Source organism: Lynx rufus, unplaced genomic scaffold (assembly GCF_022079265.1).
Source record: "Lynx rufus isolate CCGP_SWC_20201006 ecotype Redwood Valley unplaced genomic scaffold, mLynRuf1.p SCAF_6, whole genome shotgun sequence".
In the NCBI taxonomy this organism is placed as follows: Eukaryota; Metazoa; Chordata; class Mammalia; order Carnivora; family Felidae; genus Lynx; species Lynx rufus.
Genome location: NW_025814878.1, coordinates 112914977 through 112928482, shown reverse-complemented (window position 1 = coordinate 112928482; position 13506 = coordinate 112914977). Strand labels below are relative to the sequence as shown.

Sequence of the window (13506 nt, the reverse complement as noted above, 5' to 3'; positions counted from 1 at the left end):
AAGTGCAAGAGGAACATCACATTTCCCCTGAGGATTAAGAAACAACTTGGATCTGGAGAAGTAAAGAGGCTCTAATCGAACTGCTGGGCTAAAGCTATGGGTTCACATTTCATCTCTGTAGGAGGGCTGGATATGTACTGCCCAGCTTCCATGACAGAGGCTTGAAAGGAGAGAGTTTGAGCACTGGTAGTCTATGGACCGAAACATTGCTAGACAGTAAGCAATTCAAAGGTCAGTGTTATGAGCAAGTCTCAACATACTTGTGTCTGTCTCTAGGAACTACCAAGGCAGCAGTGTTTGTGTACCACTGTGAAAAAGAGGCACTTCCAGTTGTCCTTGTCTCAACTTCCCAGTCTCAACTTCCGATCTACATTTCCACCTTATTTACTCCACACAGAGCCTTGCTCCCATGACACGTGCCCATATACTTTCGCTATGTTTACCAACACACCACCTATCGCAGCATCTAAGGGGGGAGGAGGCTGACCAGGCTCCAGTTCCAGGCTCCAGTTCATCAGCTGCTCAGAGTGACTGCTGAAGGATAGCCTCTACTCAAACCCTGTTCCCTACCCATCCTCATTCCCCACCCCATCTTGCCACAAAAGCATTAGAACCTTGTACCTTGGTTTCAGTATTATTCTTAGGAATTTCCTTTTAAAATGCAAATGCCCCTCCAAGGAATATATTAAACTACCTTAATATATTAAGGTCATTATCAAATCAACATCATTATCAAATCAACCAATAGGCACAAGTTCAAAAAGGGGAGAGGAAAGGGCCTAAGAAAGAACAGCGAAAGCCTGGATGAGATGAGATGAGATGAGATGAGATGAGATGAGATGAGATGAGATGAGATGAGATGAGATGAGATGAGATGAGATGAGATGAGATGAGATGAGATGAGATGAGATGAGATGAGATGAGATGAGAAGGGTTCCTGGGGCCCTGTATAACAGGGAGAGGGGCTTGGAAAGAAAAGCTGAAACGGCAACAAAGAAACTATTCCTACTTCACAATTTTCCCAAATCATGCCCTATTTACCAATTATGAGCTCTCACCTTAATTTGGGGGTGGGGTGGGAGACTACAGCGATCATTTAATTACTTAACTACTTGCTTCAGTGATAGGAAACAAAAATCTATACTTCCAAATCCAGTAAATCAGTGCCATGGAACTGAAAGAGTAAAAATATATCTGAGATAAAAGATGGAAATCAGCTCAGAATGAAAAATGAAAAAAAATAACCCTACCATGAACTGGGCTTGAAGTACAGACACTTACTTATAGATAGAGGTAGGTGCAAAGTTAACAGGAAACATTATTTCTCCCAAGGTCAGGCAGCCCCTATAAAATGCTGTTAACAACCCTCCGAGTGACTATTGCTTTCTTACCAATGATGCCCCCAGACCCATTCCGTTATAGCATCTATTACTGAGGATACCCAAATGTTAAACTGCCCCTGCCTCAAGATAGCATTCAAACCCTAATTAATCCCCCCTTCTAATCCTGCCTCAGAAATAGCTGCCAATCCCAAATTGATCCCCATTTCCCTTAGAGCTTTCTCAGAATCCTTCAGCAAGAACCCAAACCTTACAAAGGCTGCTTCCCTCCTCCCTCTTGTTGTGTGGTATTCCAGAGTTCCCCTGAAATGCCTGCCCTCACCATATTAGCATCAATAAATCTGGTTGTGTCAGACTACAGGCTTGTTTCAGGTGACCTTTGAAACCAGAAGCCTTCATCTCTTCCCCCTCTTGGCTTCAACTTATAGACGCAGAGACTCCAGCCCTTCCTATTTCCCTTCTGGTACAGACAGCCCTCCCCTGAAGTGGGCCCAGCTGGCCCAGCCACCAGCTGACATTATAGGCAAGAGGAATGCATTCATTCAATGGTAAGATGGTGAGAAAAAAGACAGAAGGAACAGCCTCAAGAATAAAGAAAACACAGGGACACCTGAGTGGCTCAGTCAGCTGAGCATCCATCAGGTCATGATCTCATGGTCGGTTCGTGAGTTCAAGTCCCACATCGGACTTGCTGCTGTCAGCAGGGAGCCCGCTTTGGAGCCCACTTCGGATCCTCTGTCTGCCTCTCACTCTGCCCCCCCACCACTTGTGCTCTCTCAAACATAAATAAACATTAAAAAAAAAGAATAGGGGTGTTCGCTTTCAAATGTCCCCTCTCTGTAAAGAGAGCTTTCCTATTATTCTTACTTTCTTATCTTATTAAAAAAACAAAAAATAAAAAAAGAACAAAGAAAACACAGAAGTAGAAGCCTAGTCACAAATGTTTCAAGGAGGACAGAGTCATCAACTGGGTCCAGTGCAACTAATAATTCAAGTAAGTTGCGAAGTGAGAACAAAGCATGGAATATAGCATCATGCAGGTCACTGGTGTTTTGGAAAGAGGAGTTTCAGTGGTGCAGACAGAAGCCTGATGGAAAGAATTCAAGAGTCTAGAAATCAGGAGGTGGAGACAGCCATTACCGATACAAAATTTTCCAAGGAATTTTTCTATGAAGGAGAGCAGTGAAATGGGGAAGAAACTGGAGGAGGAAAATAATAGCATTACATGTAACAGCAAGAATTTTTTAAAAACTTGAATGTCCATCAATAGTGACTGGCTGTAAAAATGATGACATTCTACCAGAGGGGATACTTCATAGTCATAAAAAGAAATGAGGATTTCTAGAGTGATCTCTGGAATATATTATTAAGTGGGGGGGGGGGGGAGTAAGATGCAGATCAGTATCTTTAGTTATGATACTTTTGTGTGAGAAAAGGGTCAAATTTCTATGTGTTGGCTAGTATCTGCAAAACAAACAACACTGAACAGATAAACCATAAATAAATAAAAATGAGTATCTTAGGGGGAGGAAGGGACTGGCTGAAGGAGGCAGTAATGGGAAACTTCTCTAAATATTCCTAAATTGTGACTTAGAAATAGTAGAAATGTCTTAGATAATGAAGAAAAAAAACCCAGCCAAACAACAACAAAAAGAAAACAAAAACAAACAACCTAGGTCAAAGGGAAACACAGTAAGGACTGGAGATCAATTCTGTAGGATGGTGATTGGCATAGGACAGGCGCACAATAGCAAATTATCTATGCACGATTTAAGTAGCACCATTTAAGTAGCATTAAAAAAAAAACAAACAAAATATGTTTACGGTGTTGCCATGTTGGAAGTTAGTCAATGTTAAGAGTAATGTCTGATGACTGGCTATGTCTAGTTAGAGGACTATGACAATGACAGTAAACAAAAAGCAGATAAGGCCTCCTTACTTGGGCAAGTTAACATTTAATGTTGTAACTTAAAAATCAACTACTTTGATAAGACTGGGCATTAACTTGTCAGTGAACACCACCTGTGGTATGGAAGACAACACCACAAAATAGTAGCCAGTTTTCAATCAAGCATATTACTTTACAGCAGACTGCTCTGCAGACCACCTACATCAAGAACATGAGGGCTATGTGTGAAAAAAACAGATTCCTGGATCCCTAACTGCAATGAACTAAAATAGGTTTCATATATAAAATCTAAGAGTTTATGATACCAATAAAAAGGGTATTTAACCTTTAACTTTTCCTCCTCATTCATTAGTTTCACTGAAAGCAACTAGAGCACCAACTCCTTCCTCTAAAAATTGGCAAGTAAAGGTAAAGAATCAAGCACTGAGTCTAGCCTGACTGTAAAACTGAATTGCAAGGTATCACTGTTGATGAAGAAAACTTTTCTTTTTATCCCAGAACTACTCCAGCTAATAATGTGGGTGGAAGAAATAATCACTTTGTAACCCCTGATGAAATGACTTAGGCAATAATCATCAATGAATGAAAGCCATTAGGCTAAAGGTTGCTTGAGAAGGAGGACCTCCGCAATGGAGGGATCAGGCTGTCACTACTTGAACCCTTTGATCGCTCTCGGCATCACTAAAACCATAACAATTTTCAAAAGCCAAAACAATTTTGAAAAAAGAATGACATTGGAAGTCTCACACTTCCTGATTTTAAAACTTACTAAAATACTACAATAATCAAAATAGTGTGGTACTGGTAAAAAGATGTACAGATCAACAGAAGAAAAGAGAGACAGTTCAGAAGCAAACCCTCCCATATATGGCCAAATGATTTCTGACAAGGCTGGCATGGCCATTCAAAAGGGAAAGGACAGGGCGCCTGGGTGGCTCAGTCAGTTGGGCGTCCGAATTCGGCTCAGGTCATGGTATCACAGTTCATTGGCTTGAGCCCCGCATCAGGCTCTGTGCTGACAGCTCAGAGCCTGGAGCCTGTTTCGAATTCTGTGTCTGCCTCTCCCCAGCTCACACTCCGTCTCTCTCACTCTCAAAAATAAAATAAAAATGTTAAAAAAATTTTTTTAAAGGGAAGGAACAGTCTTTTCAACAAGCGCTGTTAAATATCATATCATATTCAAACTGAATATCATATACAAAAGAATAAAGATGGAACCTTACTTTCACACTACATAGGTACAAGAATTACCTCACAACAGATCAAAGACCGGAGTGCCTGGCTGGCTCGGTCAGAGGAGGATGTGACTCTTGACCTTGGGGTTGTGAATTTGAGCCCCATGGACATAGAGATTACTTAATACAACTTTAAAAAAATGGATCTGGGGTGCCTGGGTGGCTCAGTCAGTTAAGGGTCCGACTTCGGCTCAGGTCATGATCTCACAGTTCATGGGTTTGAGCCCCGCGTCAGGGTTTGGGCTGACAGCCCTGTCTTCCTGTCTTCCTGTCTCTCTGCCCCTTCCCCACTCGCACTCTCTCTCTCTCAAAAATAAATCAACATTAAAAAAATAAAATAAAAAAATGGATCAAAGACCTAAACATAACAGCTTAAAGTATAAAACTCTTAGAAGAAAATATAGAGGGGTAAAAAAAAAAGAGGAAAATATAGAGGGAAAGCTTCATGACACTGGATTTGAAAATGATTTCTTGGATATGACACAAAAAGCACAGGCAACCAAAGAAAAAATAAACTGGACTACATCAAAATGAAAACTTTCATGTATCAGGGGTGCCTGGGTGGTTCAGTTGGTTAAGCATCCGACCTCCGCTTAGGTCACAATCTCGTCTCGTTGGGCTCTGTGCTGGCAGCTCAGAGCCTGGAGCCAGCTTTGGATTCTGTGTCTCCCTCTCTCTCTGCCCCTCCCCCACTCATGCTCGCTCACGCTCTCTCTCTCTCTCTGTCTCTCTCACAAAAATAATAAAAAAAAAAAAAGACTTCTGTGCATCAAAAGACAAAATTAACAGAGTGAAAAGATAACCCACAGAACAAAGAATCTGCAAATCATGTATCTGATAAGGGTTAATACCCAGAATATATAAAGAACTCCTACCTAAAAAAAACCCAAAACCTGATTTAAAAAATAACTTTAACAGATAAACTGAATAGCCAACAAGCACATGAAAAGATGCTCAACACCACTTATCATTAGGGAAATGCATATCAAAACTCTTAACACCTTACACACATTAGGATGGCTACTATCAAAAACCAGAAAATAAAATAGCAAGTGTTGGCAAGGACGTGGAGAAACTGAAACCCTGGTGCACTGTTGGTGGGAGTGTAAAATGGTGCAGCCACTATGGAAAACAGCATGGCGGTTCTTCAAAAAATTAAAAATACAACTGCCATATGGTCCAGCAATTCCACTTGTAAGTGTATACCCAAAAGAACTAAAAGGAGGCTCTCAAAGAAATATTTCTATATCCACGTTCATAGCAGCATTATTCATAATATCAAAAGGTGGAAGCAATCCAAGTGTCCAGTGATGCATGAATAGACCTAAAAGTGTGGTATATACATACAACTGATTATTACTCAACCTTAAAAAGGAAAGAAATTCTGATACATGCTACAACTTGGATGAACCATCAGGACATTATGCTAAGTGAAATAAGCCAATCACAAAAGACAAATATTGTAATACTGTATGATACCACTTATATGAGGTACCAGAAGAGTCAAACTCGTAGAGACAGACAGAACAGTGGTGACGTCAAGGGCTGGAGAGAGAGAGAAATGAGAAGTTATTATTTAGTGGGTACAGAGTTTCAGTTTTGCAAGATAAAAAGAATTCTGGAGATAAGTGGTAATGATGGTTGTGTAATAAGTACTTAATGTCACTGAACTGTATACTTAAACATGGTTAAGGTGGTAAATTTTGTTATGTGTATCGCACCACAATTGAAACAAACCAACCAACAAAAAATACCCTGAGGCCCAGTAACTTTTAAGTTAGTTGCTCAAGGTCAATCATGAATATATTATGTGGCAGAATCAAAAACAGAAACAGAAGTCAGCTCTTTTTAATCCTAATCTAGTGCTTATCTATAACACCATGCAGCACTCCCACCGCTAGTCAGTTTTGAGTGTTCCACCAATCAGGAAACAGATACTACTTATGGAGACAACTATTTCTGACAAAAAATATGTAAATATTAACATCCTCACTATTTACATTTCTATAGCCTACTTATAAAGCATAATCTGAGTGGGTAACAGCACAACTACAGAAAATTACTGTAGATTGCAAGTACATTGAAGCAACTTAAAATATTTAAATTTTATTATTTTTAAAATGCTTATTTATCTTGAGAGCCTGCAAAAGCCCAGGGGAGGGGCAGAGAAAATCCCAGGCAGTCTCCGAGCTGCCAGCACAGAGCCCGATGTGGGGTTCGATCCCACAAACCATGAGATCATTGACCCAAGCTGAAATTAAAAGTTGGGCACTTAACTGACTGAGCCACCCAGGTACCCCTTAAAGTAGGGGTGCCTGGCTGGCCCAGTCAGTAGAGCATGCGACTCTTGATCCTGCGGTTGTGAGTTCAAGCCCCACATTGGATGTAGAGATTAATAAATAAATAAATAAATAAATAGTAAATTTTAAAGTACAATTATGTTTAAAAATACTGCAGAGAATTCAAACTATAGCTATGAGCACATTAATAGCCAAACTTTTGCAAATGGCATAATACACAGATTAAACTGACATCTTCACAATCATTTTGGCAGTTATGTCGAAAAGCACTTAAATAAAACATTGGAGTGGTGACTGGGTGGCTCAATCGGTTAAGCATCTGACTCTTGATCCCAGCTCAGGTCTTGATCTCAGGGTCGTTAAGTTCAAGCCCTGCACTGGGCTCATGCTGGGCGTAGAGCCTACATAAAGAAAAACTTGGATAGAAGGACTTAATATTTAAATATTACCCATTCTATATGCAAACAGGTAGAAAGATGGCTGTTTTTTTGTTTTGTTTTGTTTTGGTTTTTTTTTCCCACTACTACTGCTGAATTTCTCAACCAGTTTGTTTGACTGGGACGCACTTGGTATTTGCTGGTATCAATAGTATTTTCATCAAAGGAGAAGTTAAAATAGAATATTTGAGCAGAAGTACCTCCAAGTATTTAGTTCAACAACCAGAAAGAAAAATTTTAGACTATCAACTGATTTACCGAATTCAAACTTACACACCTTAAAATTAAAAATAAAAAAGACTGCTCCTCTTGGTACACATACTTCTAAGGTGAAGTTTAACTTAGGACTGTGCTACCTTTCTACAAAACTACTATGTATGTTTTGAATACTTAAAAGCATATCAACAAGACAGGGGTCCCATTTGCCTTTTTTAGAAATTTAAGCCTTGTCTTCAACATAATTATGGCCAGAAAGTATAAAAGAGCATTTTGGATGGTAATTAGTTACTCCTGGTGAAAGCTTTTCTGTCCTAGAGATCTGGTAATGCACTACATTAACTCTGCTGTCCCTTCCCCCTCCTCCTAAAAGAGGACAGGCTTTGTTTTCTGGCTTCAGAGAAACTGCTGCAAGTCAACATCACCATCCAAGCCAGACCAATGCAAGAACTAGCAAAACAACACCCTCCCCCTCAACATTCTCTCCAAAAAGAATTACATTACAGACATCACATTCACTGAGAAGTCAGAGTCAAAGGCAGTGACAAAGCAGAACCTCCTAAATGTTTCTTCATTCTCCCCCTAACCCATTTTTCCTTTTCTTCATTTCTTTGGTCTTACACAACTTGCACAAGTACCCTTTCCTCTCCATTTCCACTGCAGGCTCTTACTAGACCAAATTATCTGCCTGGCTCGAATCTGGGCACAGAGCTTTGGAGAAATGAATGAGTACTCATCCTAAACTGAAGTGGGTCTAGCAACATCCACACACACAGGATCACAGGGCTCACTCATGGCCATCTCAACTTCTCAATCCTACCAGAGAAAGTCAATCTCACCACTCACTCACATCTGAGGTGCACGGAATACACAGATGCCCCTCACAGGCCTCTTAGACTGGACTATGAGAGTCTGCTACCCATCTCTCTTCCCGATGACTAGTGGTGTAAACATTCCTCAGAGCACTATGACCTCCAATCCATCTCCCAGTTCTTCCCACACAGCACCCTCACTCATGCCACTTGCACAAGTCACACTCCACCAGAGTTTATGTTATTTATTGCAGTCTGAAAATGCAGTACCTTCTCCCTTGTTACCAATCTGAATCTATTTAGTTAAAATATTGCAGATTGGGGAAAGCCCTTCTAGACCACTTGACCTAAAAAGTTATTTTCTTTTCTTCTGTTTTTAAAATAATGTTTATTTTTGAGAGAGAGAGAGAGACAGAGTGTGAGTGGGGGAGGGGCAGAGGGAGGGAGAGACAGAATCTGACGCAGGATCCAGGCTCTGAGCTGTCAGCACAGAGCTGACGTGGGGCTCGAACCCACGAACCATGAGATAATGACCCGAGCTGAAGTCACATGCTCAACTGACTGAGCCACCCGTACGGCCCTAGAAAGTTATTTTCTAATGTTTATAATTGAAGAGAAGCATTTTTAGTAGACTTTGTTATCTTTTAAGACTTTATTTCTAGAGGAGTTTTTAGGTTCCCAGCAAAACTGAGAAGATACATGTATATTCTGCCTCCACACATGTACAACCTCCTCCACTATCAACATCCCACACCAAAGTGATATATTTGTTATAATCAATGAACCCACACAGACACATCATTATGACCCAAATCCATAGTTTATATTGGGTTCACTCTTGGTGTTGTACATTCTATGTTTGTTTGTTTTTTAATGTTTGTTTATTTTTGAGAGAGAGAGTGCGAGTGGGTAAGGGGCAGAGAGGGGGAGACACAATATGAAGCAGGCTCCAGGCTCGAAGCTGTCAGCAGAGCCTGACTCGGGGCTGGAACTAAACTGTGAGATCATGATCTGAGCCGAAGTCAGATGCTTAACTGACTGAGCCACCCAGGCACCCTTCTATGGGTTCTGATAAATGAATGATGTGTATCCACCACTCTGGTATCATACCAAATAATTTCACTGCCCTAAAAATCCTCTGTGTTCTGCCTTATTCATTCCTCCTGCCCCCAACCCCTGACAATCACTGATCTTTTTGCTGTCTCCAGTTTTGCCTTCTCCAGAATGTCACATAAGAATCATACAGAATGTAGTTTTCTCAGATCGGCTTCTTTCACTTAGATACATGCACTTAAGGTTCTTCCACGCCTTTTCATGGATTGAATGCTCATTTCTTTTTAGTGCTGGGAATTATTCCATTATCTTGATGTATCATAGTTTATGTGCCCATTTACCTATTGCTAGACAGACATCTTGGTTGCTTCCCTGTTTTTGCAATTATGAATAAAACAATTATAAACACAGCAAAAGTATTTAGTTTTGTGAGATACTGCCAAACTGTCTGAAGTGACTGTACCATTTTGCATTCCCACCCACAATAAATGAGAGTTCCTGTGGCCCCACATCCTCCCCAGCACTTGGTGGTGTCAATGTTGTGGATTTGGGGCATTCTAATAGGTGGATAGTGGTAACCTGTTTTAATTTAACTTGCAATTCTCTAATGACATGATAATGAACATCTTTTCATCTATCTGTATATCTTCTTTGGTGCTATGTCTATTTTACATTTAGGTTTATGATTCATCGTGAGTTAACTTTTTCAAAGAATGTAAGGTCTGTGTCTGGATTCATTTCTTTGCATTTAGGTATCTAGCTGATCCAGTACCATCTGTTGGAAAGACTATCTTTTCTCCAGTGTATTGTCTTCGCTTCTTTGTCAAAGATCAGCCGACTGTATTTGTGCCCTTTTCTGGACTCTCTATTCTGTTCTATTGATCTATTTGTTTTTTCTTTCACTAATACCACATGGTCTTAATTACTGTAGCTTTATATAGTAAGTCTTAAAGTCAGGGAGTATCATTTGTCCAGCTTTGTCTCTCTCCCATATGAAGTGGCTATTCTGGGTCTTTTGCATCTTCGTATAAAATTTAGAATTAATTGGTTGATATCCACACAAAAACTTGCTGGAACTCTAATCGGGAATGTGTTGAATCTACAGATCAGCTGGGAAGAAATTACATTTTGACGATATTGTCTTCCTATCCGTGAACATAGAAAACCTCTCTACTTACTTAGTTCTTCAATTTATTTCATCAAGGCTGTGTTGTTTTCCTCAAATTAATCTTGTTCATACTGTGATAGATTTATACTTAGGTATTTCATTTTGGGAGGATGCTAACATAAACAGTAATGTGTTTTCAATTTTTTTTAATGTTTTTATTTTTGAGAGAGAGAGAGAGAGAGAGAGACAGAGAGCGAGCAAGCGAGCAGGGGAGGGGCAGAAAGAGTGGGAGGCAGAGGATCCAAAGTGGGCTCCAAAGCAGGGGCAGAACTCACAAACCAAACTGTGAGACAGATCATGACCTGAGTTGAAGTCAAGACGCTCAACCAACTGAGCATCTAGGTGCTCCTTTAATTTCACAATCCAGCTATTCACTGCTAGTATATAGGATAGTCATTGACTTTTACATATTAACTTTGTATCTTACAACCTTGTTATCACTGCTTATTAGTTCCAGGAGTTTTTGTCACTTTTTTTTTTTCAGATTATCTACATCATCATGTCATGTGCAAAAAAGTACAGTTTCATCTCTTTCTTCCCAATCTATATACCTTATTTTCTTTAATTGTCTTACTGTGTTACCTAGAACTTCCAGTATGATGCTGAAAAGCAGTGGTCTTTTTCTTGCCTTATTTCTGATCTTAGAGGAGACGTTTCTAATTTCTCACCATTATAATGTTAGCTGAAGGATTTTCGTACATGCTCTTTATCAAGTAAATCCCCCTCTATTCCTAGTTTTCCTCAATCATGAATTTTGACAAATGGTTTTCCTGCATCTATTGATAAGAACGTGTGATTTTTCATCTTAGCCTACTGAGGTAATGGATTCCATTTACTGATTTAAAAAAAAAATTTTTTTTTTTAAATTGTGGTTTGTATACACAATGGAGTACTACGTGGCAATGAGAAAGAATGAAATATGGCCCTTTGTAGCAACATGGATGGAACTGGAGAGTGTTATGCTAAGTGAAATAAGCCATACAGAGAAAGACAGATACCATATGGTTTCACTCTTATGTGGATCCTGAGAAACTCAACAGGAACCCATGGGGGAGGGGAAGGAAAAAAAAAAAAAGAGGTTAGAGTGGAAGAGAGCCAAAGCATAAGAGACTCTTAAAAACTGAGAACAAACTGAGGGTTGATGGGGGGTGGGAGGGAGGGGAGCGTGGGTGATGGGTATTGAGGAGGGCACCTTTTGGGATGAGCGCTGGGTGTTGTATGGAAACCAATTTGACAATAGACTTCATATATTGAAAAAAAAATTAAAAAAAAAATTTTTAATGTTTATTTTTGAAAGGGAGACACAGTGCGAGCAGGGGAGGGGCAGAGAGAGAGGGAGACACAGAATCCGAAGCAGGCTCCAGGCTTCGAGCTGTCAGCACAGAGCCCAATGTGGGGCTCGAACACATGAACTGTGTGATCATGACCTGAGCGGAAGTCAGATGCTCAACCGACTGAGCTACCCAGGTGCCCCAAATGATTTTTATTTTTTATTTTTTTTATATATATATGAAATTTATTGACAAATTGGTTTCCATACAACACCCAGTGCTCATCCCAAAAGGTGCCCTCCTCAATACCCATCACCCACCCTCCCCTCCCTCCCACCCCCCATCAACCCTCAGTTTGTTCTCAGTTTTTAACAGTCTCTTATGCTTTGGCTCTCTCCCACTCTAACCTCTTTTTTTTTTTTTTCCTTCCCCTCCCCCATGGGTTTCTGTTAAGTTTCTCAGGATCCACATAAGAGTGAAACCATATGGTATCTGTCTTTCTCTGTATGGCTTATTTCACTTAGCATCACACTCTCCAGTTCCATCCACGTTGCTACAAAAGGCCATATTTCATTTTTTCTCACTGCCACGTAGTATTCCATTGTGTATATAAACCACAATTTCTTTATCCATTCATCAGTTGATGGACATTTAGGCTCTTTCCATAATTTGGCTATTGTTGAGAGTGCTGCTATGAACATTGGGGTACAAGTGCCCCTATGCATCAGTACTCCTGTATCCTTTGGGTAAATTCCTAGCAGTGCTATTGCTGGGTCATAGGGTAGGTCTATTTTTAATTTTCTGAGGAACCTCCACACTGCTTTCCAGAGCGGCTGCACCAATTTGCATTCCCACCAACAGTGCAAGAGGGTTCCCGTTTCTCCACATCCTCTCCAGCATCTATAGTCTCCTGATTTGTTCATTTTGGCCACTCTGACTGGCGTGAGGTGATACCTGAGTGTGGTTTTGATTTGTATTTCCCTGATAAGGAGCGACGCTGAACATCTTTTCATGTGCCTGTTGGCCATCTGGATGTCTTCTTTAGAGAAGTGTCTATTCATGTTTTCTGCCCATTTCTTCACTGGGTTATTTGTTTTTCAGGTGTGGAGTTTGGTGAGCTCTTTATAGATTTTAGATACTAGCCCTTTGTCCGATATGTCATTTGCAAATATCTTTTCCCATTCCGTTGGTTGCCTTTTAGTTTTGTTGGTTGTTTCCTTTGCTGTGCAGAAGCTTTTTATCTTCATAAGGTGCCAGTAATTCACTTTTGCTTTGCCTTTGGGGATGTGTCGAGTAAGAGATTGCTACGGCTGAGGTCAGAGAGGTCTTTTCCTGCTTTCTCCTCTAAGGTTTGGATGGTTTCCTGTCTCACATTTAGGTCCTTTATCCATTTTGAGTTTATTTTTGTAAATGGTGTGAGAAAGTGGTCTAGTTTCAACCTTCTGCATGTTGCTGTCCAGTTCTCCCAGCACCATTTGTTAAAGAGGCTGTCTTTTTTCCATTGGATGTTCTTTCCTGCTTTGTCAAAGATGAGTTGGCCATACGTTTGTGGGTCTAGTTCTGGGGTTTCTATTCTATTCCATTGGTCTGTGTGTCTGTTTTTGTGCCAATACCATGCTGTCTTGATGATTACAGCTTTGTAGTAGAGGCTGAAGTCTGGGATTGTGATGCCTCCTGCTTTGGTCTTCTTCTTCAAAATTCCTTTGGCTATTCGGGGCCTTTTGTGGTTCCATATGAATTTTAGGATTGCTTGTTCTAGTTTCGA

At 40.3% G+C, this 13506-nt stretch overlaps 1 protein-coding gene across 2 annotated transcripts in view; it reads right to left on the bottom strand.

Moving 5' to 3' along the window:
* The window catches only part of ILRUN (inflammation and lipid regulator with UBA-like and NBR1-like domains), a 99273-nt gene that overhangs the window by 25841 nt on the left and 59926 nt on the right, over positions 1-13506 (bottom strand). The window lies entirely within an intron of this gene.